Genomic DNA, 15,516 nt, shown 5'->3' with positions numbered 1-15,516 from the left:
AAAAAAAAAAAAAAAAAAAAAAAAAGGAGGAGGAGGTAGGAGGGCAGCTGGAAATATCTGAGCTACAGGCATTTAAAATATGTTGCAGCTGTACAGGGGACAAATACTTATTACCCTTAATTTTCTGAGCTAAGTATGCATCAGTGAGGTCTCGTGGCTCTCCAGGCACCCAGCTCTTCTGGTGGTTCCTGATCTCGTCCTTAATAAGTGTTTTTAGATCCTGCAAGTGTGTTAGTGCCTCCACTGGACTGATTAACACAGGGTTTAAGTGCTTCAGCAGTGATGGCAAAGTTTCTTAGAGCTGCACGTGGAAACACAAGTACAAGGAACACCATGACATCTTGGCTTTGTACGACATTTAAAGCCTGAGTGTGCACAGCTGAACCATGTCTAACCCTGGCTATGATCCAGGTTTATTGTTGCACTGAGTATAGGAAATAAATGACCACTTAATTTCTTTAAAGTTTGTTTTGGAGGCAAGATGTGTGAAGGATGACCATTAGTATACTGTTACATTTCAGACTGACTGCTCTCCCCTACTAACCTTCAGAATTGTGGCATTTAAACACCCTTGAATACAGTTTTTCTTATGTTTTGTAAGTGAAGCCTTGCCCAAAATGACCTGTTTCCTCCTACACCTTAGGTCAACGCTTGGCTGTAGTTCTCAAAGCCATGACTATGTTAGCTTGTCCTGTTTTTTCTGGATGATCATTGCAGATTTCTTTATTATACCTTTTACTGTAAAGACTTCTTGAGATACCTTGGTATCATGCTCAGAAACTAAGAATCGTGCAGGCTAGGCTAGTACATGAATGGGAAACTCATTAATTTTGTGTATTGAGCGTATATTTGGGGCCCAGTGTTTGAGAAGGACATGGAGCAGTGGTTCTACAGAATTCCCCTTGCTGCCAAGAGCAACTCATCTTGGAAAGAGGCATTAAAAGTAGATGCAGGCATTGTACCAAACTCTGTTCTCTGAACAGCTCGATCTGCTAAAAATATTTCAGTATACACAACAGAAAGTCCCACAGGGACCTCCTGTGACATCCCTAAAACAAGTACATGCCCAGTCAAGGCATTCTTCACCGATTTGAATCCATTTAATACAGTTTAATCCTAGCCATGGTGTGTATACGTTTCTGTAGAGCCCAGCCCCCTAGGACAACAAAACACACAATGACATAAAGATATAAGACATTTACAGAGAGGCTGTGTCTGCCTTCTGCATCGTAGTGGTACTCTTAGACCAGAGCTCAAAGACCATTTCTATTATGTAGGGCTGTTTTGCGGTCCTTGCCATTGCATGAGAAAGGGACAGGAGCCACTTCATCCTGCTCTAAGGAAATAAAAGAGTTTGGGATCGTGTTTCACTGTTAAAATGCTAGAGGGCTTTCACTATTATTAATACATACATTACTATTTATGACTGTTATTTTTCATGTATCTGCAGTTTATATAGCCAACAAAGCAACTGTGTCACGTTACCCAGAAACAGTTCAATGGGATTTTTTTTCCATTTACATTGCCCCACCAGAGACGATTGATGGATACAGCAAAATCATAAACATTGCTTTTACTACCTTTCCATGGTCATTTGTTTTCCAGTCATACAGTGTTTTCAGAGTACCAGTGCTTAGACAAGGAACAGCCTTCATTGTTAAAACAGAAATTATAGTTGTAATTAACACCAGCAGCCATTAGATGGTAATGTTTGCTCACCGTTGCACTGAGCAGTGTGCTTGTCAGGTCTCACACAGGGAAGCAATTGAGCCAAACTTTTCAAACACTGCCACTGATGCGGGGCATCTCATTTGAGATGTGTTGGGAATCGTGGGTGGCCTGCGAACCACGAGTGGCCAGCCATCCGATCCTACCGGTGGCTGCTGGAGCTTGGGGTCTCACTAGTTCCTCACATCAAGGCTCTGGCACCCATAAATCAGAGACCAGTTTTGAACTCTTCAACCTTGGGTAGTTGAGAAAGACTTAATTGCACAGAGGGAGGGAAGAGGTGGTGGTGTCTCGCTCAAAGCATTAGGAGTTCAAATAACAACAACATCAGCTAGAGCTTGCTACTGTATGGGATGGGAGGTAAGGAGTTCTGAACATCTGTTTCAAGGATTTTGAAGTATGGAGTAGGGTGATGAATAAAGATCATGCCTGCACATGATTTTCATTTTACATGTACATGTATATGCAATACCAAGCCATATGTAACTACATATACATGCACACATATGTAACCATATATATAAAAGTGTGACCTTTTTTTATGAACACTTGTAGCACTTCATATGATGGACAGATGAAAGATGAAAAAGCATATCTCTGCCCTTGGGGGGCCAGGGAACTGGTGAAGACAGGCTATTCATAAAGCTGTTACGAGTTTTACTACACAGTTTCCACGTGTCCTGGCTTCTGCAAAGTGCCCTTAGGAATCCACTGGTAATGGTGTGTTGCTGATCTCAAATATGTTGCTCAGGAACATCTGTAGGCAGGACTACATCTCTCTGGAGGTGGGTGCAGGCCTCCTCCTTTGTGGGAAACAAAGATGTTGAAAAGGGATTCTGAAATATGCTGACCATAGTGAAAACACATGCAAATATAATGAGGTGCCTAGCTGCTGCCACTTGTTGTGAGCAAAGGCTGTTTTCTGCAGGGGAGAGTAATTTGCAGAATGGTTTTCACAGCAGTGGGAAGTCCAGTCTTTTAATTAATAGCTCAAGTAAGGTGGAGAGGAAAGAAAAAAACAAGTGCTTGAATTCCTGAATTGGATTCCATCTAGTACCCAAAGGAACTGCAGAATCTGTGGGTTTTTTTGTGCACACAGGAAAGCAGGGAGCCTCAATGATGCATCATCTTGCACAGCTCCCAGATTTAATGATTCTCCTTGTTCCAAGGCTGCTGCAGAGAGGAGAGCCAGGGATGGAGACATGGCATGAATCCTGAGCATGAATCCTTCCTGGTTTTTCCTCCAGCAGCACATGGAGAAAGGAAAGAGTTCTGTGGGTCTCGTTTGGCAGCTGCAGTGTGTAGGCCACATTAAGGTAACATTACTAATGTATTCCTTCCAAGTCTGTGCACTGTCCAAGAAAAGGAAGTAAAAAAAGAAGGCCAGAAAACAATGTGTTGATATACTGCCATATCAAATAGTACACAGAATGTAACCTACTTGCAGTTCTGTCCAGCTGCTTACTTACACAGTCAAACTCAAACATACTGAGATTCTAATCTACCCGCTTGGTTGTGTTGCAGTGCCCATCAGCTCTGATAACAACTGACACTCACAACGCCCTTCCAAAACAAGCTGAATTCTGTGCGAGAAAAACTATTGTCAGCCTGATCTTCAAAATCTTAAAATCACAGGTAATAAAGCTTTTCTTTGTCTTTTCCCCAAAAAGGAAGATTAATTCATTTCCACCCCCAACAGCAAGAGCTGGCCTGGGTCAGGAACGACTCCAGCATGCTGCAGCCTCTCCCACTTTGCTGCTCCTGCGATGGGCAGGCCAGGCCTCTAAGGAAGTCTTCCAGGGACTCGCTGTGCCAAGAAATAACCAGCCAATAGCAACATTACCAAAATAAGGGCTACAGGATTCAGTTGCCAAGCAAATAAGCTTTGCTGCCTTGTTTTAGTAAGTTTTGCTTATTCTTCATGTTTCCTTTCCTCCCACCCCATAGCTTGTACTAAAATAACAGTCCTCCCCAGGTGCTATTTTTGACGGCGTGACTGTTCAGTGTTTTTCAGCATTTGCAACTGTTGCTGCAGTCCCTTTCCATTTATTGCTAATCCCCTCTAAATTCCCACAGGGAGATGCATGGCTTGTAGCTCCACTTAGAAAGCTCAGAGGTAAGATTGAATCTGGGAAGGAGCAGAAAGATGCTTTTACCTTCTAGCCAAGGATACATTAGAAGTCTGCACCTGAACTATTCACAAAACTATATTTAAAAAATAATAAAAATTAAAAAAAAAAAAATTAAAAAAATCAGTACCTTCAAGAGTGTTTCATGGTGAGTTTGGAAGCTCAGCGTTCACAGATTGCCAATGAAGGGGAGAGGTGTTGGTCCTGGAGGCAGCTTCCTTCGGGCCCTCTGGTTGTTCAGGAACATCAGAGAAATCTGGACAAAAAGAAAGACAAGAACACCCACAAAAATTCAACATTGCTCTCATCTTCCTCCTCACCCAGCTAGTGCCAGAGCCCTCTGTCCCCACGTCCACTCCCCTACAGGCATCAGCCCTATTTGACAGCACAGGCAGATTCACCATGCCTAGTCCCAAATGTACCTGGGCTGCAGCAGAGCGTGTCCCTTGAACCACAAACAGACTGAAAAAATGGAAGAGGTGAACCGAGGTGAGCCACTTTTCAGCTGTCACGGCAAGGACAGGACTAGTAGCCTGGTCTGGACATGAGCTTAGACTTCAGAGACCTGGTTCAGTTCCCTGCTGTGCTGCAGATCTCCTGCATAATTCTGGGCAAGCTGCTTCATGTAGTTTCATGTTATAACCTGTCTGTAACCTACCTAGAAGCAAGATGCCTTGAAAACGAATAGTCCCACGTTTCCCTTTCACCAAGGCTGCATCTAGTGACCACAGAGCCATAAAGTGAGTAATTTGGCTGATCTCATGGAAAACCTTTCATTTTTAGGTGCAGTACTAGTTTCCTGCTAGCTCAGCAGTCTGAACACACTCACCTCCTGGCTGCTGTCTCACTGATGCAGCAGAAGCAGCAAGAACATGGCCAAGGACAAAGGGGACAGGACCACCCCTTTTGGCAGACTCTGACTGGTGGTTTTAGCTGCAGCACGAATCTTCGTCTGAATTCCTTCTGCCTCACAGTCCCTCCTGCATGAACTCGTAGGGCTGTTGCTGTCCCAAATACATTCCCAGTTAACCACTCCAGTGACAGGAGACAGAGAACTACCCTTTACACAAATTATATTAAGCTCTCTGGTGATTGTTTTTTTTCTAATGCACTAAAACATTCTCAACTAATCACCTAATAAGATTTCATAGGCAGTGAACGTATGGATGGCCCAGTAATGGGGAGACATAATAATGGGAGGAATTTATGGAAGGCTGAAAACAAATCTAAAAAATGTGTCCTTCTTCATAAACATTGTGAAAAACCATGAATCACTGTATAACACTTCAAGAAACCATGCAAAAGAGCCTAGCAATTGCCAGCACTGTTTTCCTCCCCCAGTCAAACCCTTCCCTGAGAGGTTCAGTTTTGTCTGTCTTTTGTCTGTCTTCAGCATCAGCAATTTGCTAAATTGGCTAACGGGCAGGGCCCAAAGGGTTATGGTGAATGGGGCTGCGTCAGGCTGGCGGGCGGTCACTAGTGGGGTCCCTCAAGGCTCCATTTTAGGGCCGGTACTTTTCAATATTTTTATAAACGATCTGGATGTAGGAATAGAAGGCATTTTGAGCAAGTTTGCTGATGACACCAAACTTGGAGGAGTTGTGGACTCGAATGAGGGTGGAAAGGCCTTGCAGAGGGATCTGGATAGGTTGGAGAGCTGGGCGATCGCCAACCGCATGAAGTTCAATAAGAGCAAGTGCCGGGTCCTGCACCTGGGACGGGGAAACCCTGGCTGCACGTACAGACTGGGCGATGAGACGCTGGAGAGCAGCCTAGAAGAGAGGGATCTGGGGGTCGTGGTAGACAACAAGTTGAATATGAGCCGGCAGTGTGCCCTGGCAGCCAGGAGGGCCAACCGTGTCCTGGGGTGCATCAAGCACGGCATCGCTAGTAGGTCAAGGGAGGTGATTGTCCCGCTCTACTCTGCGCTGGTGCGGCCTCACCTCGAGTACTGTGTGCAGTTCTGGGCACCACAGTATAAAAAGGACATGAAACTGTTGGAGAGTGTCCAGAGGAGGGCTACGAAGATGGTGAAAGGCCTGGAGGGGAAGACGTATGAGGAACGGCTGAGGGCACTGGGCCTGTTCAGCCTGGAGAAGAGGAGGCTGAGGGGAGACCTCATCGCAGTCTACAACTTCCTCGTAAGGGGGTGTCGAGAGGCAGGAGACCTTTTCTCCATTAACACCAGCGGCAGGACCCGCGGGAATGGAGTTAAGCTGAGGCAGGGGAAGTTTAGGCTGGACATCAGGAAGGGGTTCTTCACAGAGAGAGTAGTTGCACACTGGAACAGGCTCCCCAGGGAAGTGGTCACTGCACCGAGCCTGACTGAATTTAAGAAGAGATTGGACTGTGCACTTAGTCACATGGTCTGAACTTGGGTAGACCTGTGCGGTGTCAAGAGTTGGACTTGATGATCCTTAAGGGTCCCTTCCAACTCAGGATATTCTATGATTCTATGATTCTATGAATTTGAATTCCCCTCTGTAGATCTTCACAGCAATTAGAGGGGAAGGAAAATGACTTCCCTTATAGTCTTACCCCATTCTAAGTACTATCATTATTATTTTCTCCTTGTTTTCAACATGCCTGGCAAAGCTCAAATAATTGGTAACCCAGCTAATTAGTGGAGATAGCTTGTTATAAAGCCTTGCTCCCACTTACCTACTCTATTTAACCACTGACAAGTAACACCTCCTTATGATCAACAAGAAGATTCCTCCTGGGGGCCCTCCCTATACTGCTCCCCACATGGTGCATCCTAGCCACAGAATGGAAAAATCACTCTTCTTGTACAGGTGATGCATCTTTCTTCAATCATATTCAATAAAACAGACCACTTCTCACCAGAAAATGAGCTGGAGACAGCTGTCAGAAACAGCATTAATGTCACTTTACCTGTGACTGTTTCTGAATGAAGTGAGATTTTTTTTATTTTTTTTATTGCCAGCTGGTATATGAATGCAAATTTTTTGCTAATTCATACTGTAAAACTCAGGATACATCAATACAGGTGTCAAATGAGTGAGAAAATAGCACAAGCTTTCACAGACCAAATTGACTTATTCTAGTCAGTATAATTATAAATTAAAATATATAAAAAGAATTTAGAATTGAAAATAGTTAACATAGTGAGACTGATTGCTGATGAAATGACCTTGGTGGATTTTAGAAACATTAAATTTCTGCCATTTTTAACTAACATGGGACTTTCAAGATGTCTTCTACTGCTCAAGGAGACAGAAGAAGCTGCACTGGGAGAACACAGTGGTGGTCTTTACAGGAAAAATAGTTTTGATCCCATGTTGCTGCCAGATGTTAAGGATGGGAGTTTTGCCTCTCTTATTAAATGCCTATCTGGCAGCACTGTTGTCTCTTCAGGACCACCCTAGGAGAGGCCAGGGCAGCTGGCTGTGCTCAGCAGCACTGTTACGGGGACGTTGTGCTCTCTGCTGTGTCTGACATGCTTGTTACATGCTCTTTGCTTTCATTTTGACTCTCAGGGAATGGAAAAAAAAAGAGTGAATACTCATGCCAAGGCAGCAAGGTGAAGCTAATGGGCCTGGCTGTATCTGTGATTCTTAATAAATCAAAGATGTGTTTGTCAGCTCACCAAGAGCGTGAAATGCCATTTGGATGCAGTCTCACAAGTTTTTACCTTTGCACTTCCATCCTAATGATATCTTTGCGCTGACCTCCGTGTGTTCTTTGGGGAAGCACAGTCCAAATGGTTTTACGTGGGACTTCATTAGTCTCCCCTCTTGTCTTGGCTAAGTCTAAACACGGAGCAGTGCCCAGTGCAAAGTGCTCGCTGTAGTTTCTGTTCCCAGCAAAAAGAGGTTGCGGAGAACCCAGAGCAGGTTGTCTTCATCAAATCACGGAGCTGGGATTGCCTTTAATCTTCAGGCAGGAGAGGGGTGAGATTAGAGCACAGCAGACCTTCCAGCACATGCGGCCATTAACATAACTCCAGATGACTTCAGCAAACCACACTTTGCAGAATCTGTGATTTCCCAAACCAAACAACTGTGAAGAGCAGTAAGAAAGAGTAAAAGATCTCAAGTCTCTGTTTCTTCATGTTTGAACAAAGTCCCCTGTCTTGATTTAAGAAGTGCTTTGAATGATAGCAAAAGATCATTGTTGAGATCATTGTTGGAAGTTTTTTCAATGGCAGATGTTTCTTTCAGAGATCTGACGCATTCAGAACTCTCCGTGGGATTTCCTAATTTCAATGAAAATTTTAGAACAAGTTTGTAGAGTCCCACTCCTCCACCAGTGTCCTCCCGTGTGCAGCATCCATGCACCACATTCAGTGTGTCTAAGTCAGGTACAAGTCAGTAAAACCCTGTGTTTCTCCTGCTTACTTAGTCTCTCCGTAGGTCTTGATTTCCAGCTTTACCAAAGAATGTGCAAAGTGTGAAATCTCTTGGCAAGCAAATACCTTATTGTGAAGATCTGGGAGATGGTTTGGGAGCCAGGGCAAAACATTACGGATCAGTAGGAAACAGAGCAGATTTGCCTTTATTCTTTCTACTTAAATTCCTAATAGTTCTCTCAACATATTAAAATATTCAAGACAAATTTTGGCAGCAAGATCTGCTATTTAATTATACCAAGAGATGTATTTTGATACTGCGAGGGTGGTTCAGTTTTAGGACTCTAAGTAGGAGTATCTAAAACATATGGTTAGAGCACTGATAGGAAACATCTGAAAGATCTAACCTGAAAAAAAAAAAAAAAAAAAGAAAGAAAAGAAGAAAACACTTTGAGTCTCATGTAAAATAGTAGTCAGAGAAGGCAAAATCTTCAAAATCTTGAGAAATAGTTTCTTGTCATCTGACAGGCTCTCTGGGTACTTTCACCACGGTGTCATACTGTCAGCTGGGATCTGGTTGCTGCTGTAGCTGGCTTGCAGCCTTTTTTGCTTTCCATGTTCTGTGCTGTGGCTCATACCTGGTTTCTTTGCATAGTTTAATTGCTTTGTATTGATCGTATTCCGCTTGTGGTGTTCATGTTTTTATTTTTCTTCTTCTTGCAGGACTCCTCTATTTCAGCCTTTCTCCATCTGCAGGACACGATCTTCAAGCAGTTTTTTAACTGATTCTCCTGGAAACAACTACGTACAACCAAAGATACTTACAGGGGGCTGGGAGATGTTATCCAAATTAAAAACATCATTCACTGTTCTTCTGAATCCTGTTCACTACATGGTACTCATAGAGAAATAACTGCTGTGAGCCCAGCAAGAAGACTGAGTAATCAGTATTTTTCAGGTTATTCTATGCAAGGTTGTACCAATGTCTCTTCTGAGGTTAATAACAGAAAAAAAGCAACCCAAATCCAGTGAAGGTGTACAATAGAAGTGGTAGTACTGATGGTAAGAAGATAGGTAATCCTCTGTAATACCATGTCCTGCCCAAGACACTAATCATGAAGAAGTAGAATTGAAGCTTAATAAAGCAGAGAAGAAATTGTGTCCTTTAATCCCCTTCTTTATAATCTTGCCATATTATTGCAGTCACTATTGTCAAGAAAGCTTACTTTCTTATTCTTATATCTTGTATAGTAAAGTGATTGACTCTGCATGCTCTGCTACACAGCAGCATATCAGAAGAGATTACACACAACAAACCTCTGCAGGAATTCTGAGTGCTGTATATGACAGTACAGGTTGTTCCCAGGTTCACAAACACTCGTCTGTTCACACTGAACAGTACAGGAACTGAATCATCTTCTCAAGTCTTCCTGGAACTTGATGATAAAACCCCTGACAACTCCTTGTAATTTAGTACAGCCTCATGGATCCCCAGGCTTGGCCTACTGGCATCTCACGGTGCTTATATTTAATGTGGCAACCCCCAAACCTGGCCTGAGAAAATACTGCCTGTGTAACACATCTGATTAATTCTTACTCGAGATGCTGGATTTTGTCCTTGAAGACAAAACACATGCATTTTCGAATGGCAATTGCAAGTTGCTCTCCCTTCCTCTAGCAATGTGAGGACCCAGGTCAGTCCTTGACAACTTTAAGTCATCCGTCTGCTTTTGCCTGGCTCTGGAGAGAATTTTTTACTTGGAATTTCTTGTTTGTGAGGTCACATTGGAGAGCAGTAAGACTTAAGGGATAATGGGCTGAGAAAGAGTGAGTCTTCAACTGAAATACACAAGTGACTGTATTGGTTACCATTGAACATAAGAGAAAAAAAAAAAAAAAAAAAAAAGTAGGTAGGCTGGTGTGATTTAGGCTGGTATCTCTTAATACATACAGATTTCTTTGGAAGTTCAGTACCACTAAATACCATATCACATTACCTCTGTAACTTTGTGTGAACCTGGAAATCTCTCCTTTAGTCTGCCCATGTTTGCAACAATAAACTAAAGGTTTTCGAATTGACTTAATTGTTTCCCTGAGGGTCAAAATACTGCTTTATTCACTGGCTTTGGCTGAGTCACAGACACTCTGTTTTCATTCCCTCTAAGGCTCAGAAGGCTCCCCTAAATCCACGTTTATTTCATGGATTCTGGTAGCAACATCAGTTTTTGCAGGAGTAAACTACAGACACAGCATTGCTCAGTGTATAACACACCTTATTTACATGGCATCTTTTGATCATTTTTATATATTTCAAACTAGCTAGCAGATAATGTACAAGTTGTGTAAGTCCTCTGGGAGAGGGCTGTGTCACCATCTGAAACCTACACACAACCTGTTTTGAGTGGTGAGTGTTTTGCTCTTCATCCATTCCTAGGCTTGACTGCAAGTCTGCAGGCATCACTTCAGCACTGTCCAGATTCTGCTTAGGCAGTCCTTGATCCACACCAAGAAAATAATGCATTGCAGAGACCCCTCAGAGACAAAGAGTGATGCAGTTGTCAGTTTTAGCCACTGCTCACATTCAAAATGATCGGTGCTATGTAACACAAACTCCTGCTCAGGTTGTGGTTGTCCTTTTTGAAAAACAGCTACCCACATCTCCCTTCTCTGGGCAAACGCAGCAGCCCTAACAATTAAACAACATTAATACCGTCCAGTTAAATTTGAGCTCTGTTATACCACTGCTGGGCAGTGGAAGTGGGTTAATAGATGGGATCAGAAAGTTAAGGCTATTGATCCCTATTAATCCCTATTGAAAGGATAAAACAAAGATTAAAAATTGACAGTTTGTTTATAATTACACCGGTACCTGAGTTACATGAACCTTACCTCTTAGAAAGTTCACTCATCTTCTTCCACTGGTGGGTATGGAAAACAATTGAATCCTGGCATGCTGTCTTGTAATTAGTCCACAGTCGTGTAGGAACATTGTTTAGCATGCAGTGAAGAGCATGAATGATGTTTTCGGGTACTGGCACTCCTGAATGAATCTGTACTTCAAATCCTGGCTAGTGTTTGTTGCCCTGAACAAGCTTTTGCAGCTGGCTAGTTGTGTACTGGCTCTGTGCTCCCAGAACGACTACAGAATCATAAAATCATCCCTTGCTATTCCTTTGTAAATCATGACTGTGAACTGGATTGAACTCAAACTGGGGAAAAAAAAGCATGCAAAAACTGTTGCCTTTGTAAGATTTGATCTCAGAGAAGGCACCTTGGTATAGCTGATTGGATGCATTCCACAGTATGAAGTACATTGACCTCCTGTGCTGAGCTACCGTTAAAAGGCAAAAAGGCATCGTCGTGTAATTTGCCTCAACAAATGAGAACAATTCCTAACAGTATGATTTAAATCTAGAGAGACATCTCACAGGGCTAGGGCAGAAGGATGAATGAAACTTACCTGTGCATGCTGGAAAAATGTTAAAGAGATGACATTTCTTTTCTTGGGTACAATTTTTATCTACAAATCTAATCTAACAAAATGACTTGCTGATTCAAATTACAGTACCCATATCTCCAACCATTTGATCTGCACATGAAGCTGCATTGGCCATAATGCTTCAAGATGGCAAAGCTGCTCTTCCCTTGTTCTCCATCACTGTATCATATGGCTCGTCTGATCTGCCTGACCTATAGCATACTCTGTAACAGGCACACAGAAGTAAACCCAATATTCCTTACACAGTCGTACTCACAAAGAGATGCCTTTGTTTTATTCTGCAGTGGTTTTTCTGCATATGCAGCCATAGACACCCCTCCCTCTCTCTTCCACTGAATATTTCAGCTCAGGGTGATTTTTGCAGATATGTTAACTGTACTTTTCCCACATTGAAACTCAACTATTTTAATGCTTCATCCATCTCCATTTCCCCATAAATTAGTTCCTTCATGACACCGAAGCTTGTTGTTCCTTTCAATTCAAGTCAGCTGCAAATGTTATTAATGTGATATTTCACAATGGTAAAAAATATCAGGCATAACGAGGACGAAAAGGAGAGGTGGTAAGATAATGACATTTACAGCATCAGAATTTTATGGGGAGGGATTTCCTCATCCCGGGTTACTCACAATTCCCAGTTCAGGCTGCTCTGACAGTGCAGGCTCAAATGCAGATTTCAGGTCTGATGATATGTGGCTACTTTACAATGCATTAAAGAAAATGTGTGCAACCCCCATTCAATTAGCATATTATCTCTTGTTTTGACCAGAAATTTCATTCTAGTACTGAATAAATCTGATTTACCGTTCACAATGCATTTTTATCACCTGAAGACATCTAGAAAATGAATAAATTAAGCTCTGAAAAGAGCCAGCAGCGAGACTTTTAATCAAAGGAAAATGAATAGCACTAAATGCATTTTGGCTCCTGCTTCAGGATTACAGGTTGCTTGGATGAACATCTTTTTCCAGTCTCAGTTATATCCCAGCAGGTACCTGGTCAGGGTCTAGTCTGGAAGTAAGAGCAAATTGTTCAAATGGAAAATATAAGATTATGACAGTAAACACTCAAACTGAAGCATGATATATCGAACCATTTTAATTCTGAGAAAATGGCATAACAGCCATGCTCTTCCAGATGAAAGTTCAACTAATCTAATGTTCCTTTTTTGACAGCACACGGTAGCAGAGGCCTTAGGAAAGGTTATAAGAACAGGAAAAATGAGAAACACTGTATTGGTATTAAATAACCCAAAAGGAATTTTCTTGCTGAAAATTTATCCAGCAAGGAAATGCTTAATACAACATCCAGTGGCAAGGAGTTGCACAGCTTACCAACAAGGCATGTGTAGTACCATCCCTTCTGGCTCTTTTGAAAAATCTCTGGTTTTGTTGCATTTGACACCTGCCAGTCCTTCCATTGGAGAGATGTTTTTTTCTTTTCTTTTGGCTCCCATCTGGTTCAGGATTTTCCAGGTCTCCTCAAAACTATAGAAATAGTTTCCCCAGATGTGCTACAGACTATTTTAAAAATGTAATACCATCAAGTTGGTTTCCCCACTACAAGTAGTTGATTCACTGTTTCACACACGGGAACATCAACAGAGACAATTAAGCTCAAGCCTTTGACACACACCAGTTTCCTAAACAACATGTTTGAACGGAAGAGCAAACATGATGCAAAATCTACCAGACTTTCGCACAATGCTTTCTTTTTCTCTGCTTCCTGCTTTCTCCTTCTGACAGGGTAAATAGTTTCCCTGAAGCCTGGCACACAACTTGCCACGTGGTTGTTACGCTAGTATTGCTGTCTAGGAGAGCCCTACCATGAAACAGAAAAACACATGAGAGGGGGGAAAAAAAAAAAAAAAAAAAAAAAAAGAATTGAGGATCTTGGTATCGGGCAACCTGGCAATATTTTCCTTAACTGTAACCTTAGAAGAGCTGGGCGCCATATAATGCTAGGCAGCTCTTTCCTCTCATGTCCAGCAATTTTAAATGCTGTAAGCTTCCTGCATCCACAGACTCCTGCCATCCTGCAAACAGGAAGCAGAGCAGCCACCTCTGTGATTCTCCGGCATGAACTGAGTTTTCCCTGAAGGAGTGGCAATGCTTTAAGAAGTAATACATCCAGCTGGGGATCTTTCCCTTGAATAAACACCTGCAAACTGTTTTCAAACCTTTGTAAACCTTTTTATTAAGGATGACAAGTCTACCACAACTCAGAGACCTGAGGCTGTGGTTGACACTGTTTATAAAAGAAATAAAATAGATGGAGTGGAGGGTTAGTCCCTTCACTTCAACAAAATGTTACATCATGCCAGTCATTAGCACCAAGGCGTGCACCTTTTCATCCGGCAGCTCTGATGGCGAAATGCAGATGTGCCTAGGGGCTGTAACCAGCAGGCAGCTCGGTGGTGACAAGGTGAGCAGGACAGCAGCACTTGAAGGGGCAGAAGGAGAATGAAAAGGGCTGTGGGCAGGGGATGAGGGAAGCCAGCCAGGTTTCCTTAAGATTGGCCTTGGACCCTTTTTGATAATGAGGGCAGCAAGGCACTAAGCATAGCAACTATTTCCATGATCCCACCACTCTCTGGTGTCTTCCCCCACCAGCATCTGGCCCAGGATTACTTCAGCTGTGTCCCCATAGCCTGCAAATCTCCCAGCTGCCAGAGGTCAGCCAGGCTGGGAGCTGGGTGTCTGGGAGCCCAGAAAGAGCAAAGTTAATTTGATCAGATTTCCTGAGTTTCTCTTTGCCTTCCACATCATTCTTCTCAAGCCTGGCAAGACTGCCAGCTTCCCGCCTCCAGAAGGTAGAGCTGGGGGGCTCCTGCCCCTCAGCCAAGCTTTTAGGAGATTCTCTAAAAGTGAAACATGCTTCTTTGTAGTGCCTTATAAGGGTTTGGTGGACACAGTCCCTGAGGGGCTGAAACAAGCAGTAAATTAGCAAATCTTTCCATGTTGTGCCACTCCTAAGGCATGCCTAATCACAGAGACGCTGATCTATCAGCCTGCACTGAGTACAGCTGCAGTCTCAATGGACATAATGTTCCAGACCTCGAGCACAATCAGCTTGTAACACATCTTCTCACTGAGCCTCTTCAGCGAGTGGCAAGATGACAAGAGGAGTGGGCAAAGGCAGCAAGAGATGCCATCGCCAGCAGGGTTCATGCGGAGGAGGAGGTGTGGGAGGGTGGGGTGGGGGAGAAGAGCAGATAAAGCTGGAAAGGAGGCTGAGCAGAAGTGTGTAGGCCCTGGAACAGTATTTGATATAGTCTGTGTAGTCAACAGGAGAGATTATTCATGGCAGTGATTGCTATTGTGAACCCTCCCCCCCACTGTTCTGCTTTCCCTTCCAGCCCAGCAAGCCTGCAGATGCTGGGTTGTGATACAACAGACGCTGTCAGGACTACACTTTCTGAAAGTCAGCGTGACTTTCAGTAGTTATCACTTCTTTTTAGTGACATGCTCCTCCATTTTAAATTAGGAAGTTCAGATGCACCACAATGATTTAATTACAAACAGATTACATCCCAGTATAAAAACACTTTTGGTACTCATACAAATTCAGTCCTAAGTTTGCATCAGTGCTTACAGCTTTACTGAACTCCAACATTTGAATCTTTTCCAAAAGTGTTTTGGACCCAGGAATACTCCAGCACTTTGATTTATCGTAGCTATAGATGAACTTGGCTATCATCTCCAGCTGTATGCTTCAACTGTCTCTGTCTTGAGTTGAATCCGTGCCAGTAAGCAGCTACATTAAGTAACAGATATTTTAGGATTCCTGCATCAAGTCCTCATTTAACTTTTCTTACACTGAGCTACCCCCAGTGCATCCTCTGTAGT

At 43.0% G+C, this 15,516-nt stretch overlaps 2 long non-coding RNA genes across 5 annotated transcripts; one reads left to right on the top strand and one right to left on the bottom strand.

Moving 5' to 3' along the window:
• Positions 1-23: 23 nt before the first annotated feature.
• On the bottom strand, positions 24-11,318 carry LOC113844460 (uncharacterized). 4 transcript variants are annotated; one of them, XR_011811270.1, is made up of 3 exons: positions 11,059-11,318; positions 3,988-4,113; positions 24-3,080 (listed from the first exon to the last, which is right to left on the bottom strand). It is a non-coding gene; the product is annotated as an uncharacterized lncRNA (long non-coding RNA). The 4 variants fall into 4 exon arrangements; XR_003499099.3 differs by lacking the exon at positions 11,059-11,318 and adding an exon at positions 4,687-5,257; XR_005268081.2 differs by lacking the exon at positions 11,059-11,318 and adding an exon at positions 4,516-4,672.
• LOC110353231 (uncharacterized) lies at positions 6,507-9,501 on the top strand. The gene is made up of 2 exons (XR_002403483.4): positions 6,507-6,652; positions 8,893-9,501. It is a non-coding gene; the product is annotated as an uncharacterized lncRNA (long non-coding RNA).
• Positions 11,319-15,516: the final 4,198 nt, after the last annotated feature.

Source organism: Anas platyrhynchos, chromosome 9 (genome assembly GCF_047663525.1).
Source record: "Anas platyrhynchos isolate ZD024472 breed Pekin duck chromosome 9, IASCAAS_PekinDuck_T2T, whole genome shotgun sequence".
In the NCBI taxonomy this organism is placed as follows: Eukaryota; Metazoa; Chordata; class Aves; order Anseriformes; family Anatidae; genus Anas; species Anas platyrhynchos.
This window is presented reverse-complemented; position numbering and strand designations above follow the sequence as displayed.